Source organism: Aedes aegypti, chromosome 2, assembly GCF_002204515.2.
Source record: "Aedes aegypti strain LVP_AGWG chromosome 2, AaegL5.0 Primary Assembly, whole genome shotgun sequence".
Classification (NCBI taxonomy): domain Eukaryota; kingdom Metazoa; phylum Arthropoda; class Insecta; order Diptera; family Culicidae; genus Aedes; species Aedes aegypti.
The window spans coordinates 395,326,945-395,328,720 of record NC_035108.1 but is presented as its reverse complement, the minus strand read 5'-3'; positions in this window follow the sequence as shown (position 1 = coordinate 395,328,720).

Genomic DNA, 1,776 nt, shown 5'->3' with positions numbered 1-1,776 from the left:
TTTTCATAAAAAAAAAACTTTGTTTCTACGATGCTTCTTTCTTGAGTTATGATTTTTCAAAGAAAAGGCTCAAAATGGCACATTTGCACATTTTGTACAAAATTGGCCATAACTCAAAAACGAAAAAAAAAGTTCATTTCAAAAATTTCAGCAATCAAAGCTTATAAAATTATCTTCTCAAAAATATTTTTTTGAAAATTTTCCACGAGTTGGAGCATAGTTTTTCCGGCTTTTCTTTACGAATTTTCTCAACGGTGAAAAAATTTTGTGGAAAACTGTTTCCAGTTAATATTTTTTTATTCCTGAGAAAATTTGCTTTCATTTTATAAATAAAAACTTTGTTTCTTCGATGCTTCGTTCTTGAGTTATGATTTTTCAAAGTAAGTAGTGTCAGAGGAAAACAAAAAAAATCCACCTGAGACCCTGAAATTTTCTCAATTTTTTTTATTCATATATTGATAAGCTCTGCCTGTGGAAAAAGTTTCATGAAAATCTGAGACCCTTCGGCCCACTTTGTACGGAAATAAAAAAAATCCCCCAATGCTAAATATTTCAATTCCTGAGCAACGAAAATATTAAGGAAGCATTTTTCTACAGAGTGATGATATTTTGAAAGAATAACATTGAACAGATTTCAACGTTGAGCAGTGAACAGAGTACAATTACATATATGATAAAAAACAAAAAAAGAAGAAAAATTATACAGCATTTGACACGATTACTTTTAAAATTCCACAAAATCTGGCAAACCTGAACATCTCGTCTTTCAATCCAAAAACCGCTTAAGATTGAAAAGATTGACAAGAATAGTTCATTATACGTACAAGTGTCTATAAGGTACCGCGGGGCAAGTGGGAACGAAAAAAAACGATAGTTCAAACAAATTGTTTAATAAAATTTTCAAATGTCAATATTTTTCAAATATATATATATATATATATATATATATATATCTGTATTAACGAGATTCTTAACCCTGGGCTAGTTCATCTCGGGACCAACGGCTTTACTTCCCTTCCGAAGGAAGTCGTCACTGAAATTTTTTTAATGACTATCTCGGGGATGGGATTCGATCTCAGGTCCTCGGCGTGAGAGGCGTGTGTTCGAACCACTACACCAGGTCCGTCCCCAATATTTTTCAAATCCAACAACACAATTACATTTTGGCAACATATTTGAGTGTGAAAACCTTGGAAGAAAGTTTTAGAATGAGCCATTAGCCGCAGTTACCACGCTAAACGGGGCAAGTGGGACACATCCACGCATGAATCAATAAACATCAGCAAGTCAACCATTACAATAAAAGGATTGATATATCATAGATTTTTAATTTTAAGTACATATTTGATGTACATAAGGGATCAACCATAAAATACGTAACGCTTTAGGAAGAAAACCTTTATTTAATAGTATGTCACCTCACATTTAATATTAACTGAAAATTCCTCAATAAAAGCGTAAATAGGGATTAAACATGTTCAAAATATACCATTTATAAGTTGTTAATTATAATGTAGCACATAAATAATCAATAATTGACGAAATTATAAATATGTTTTGTTTTTATTTATATGCATGGCAGAAAACCACTTAATTGGGTGGAATTGTTTTCCATCACTACTTAATTTGGTACAAATAACAAATAAAGTTCAAATAAAATAGAAAAGTGAACGTTCTCATGATGCACTTCAAATTTCATCTTTGTGTTTGTTCAACTTTGAAGTCGTGTTTCAAAAAAAAAAAAAAAAAATTATACTTTTCCTCTCCCTCTTATGC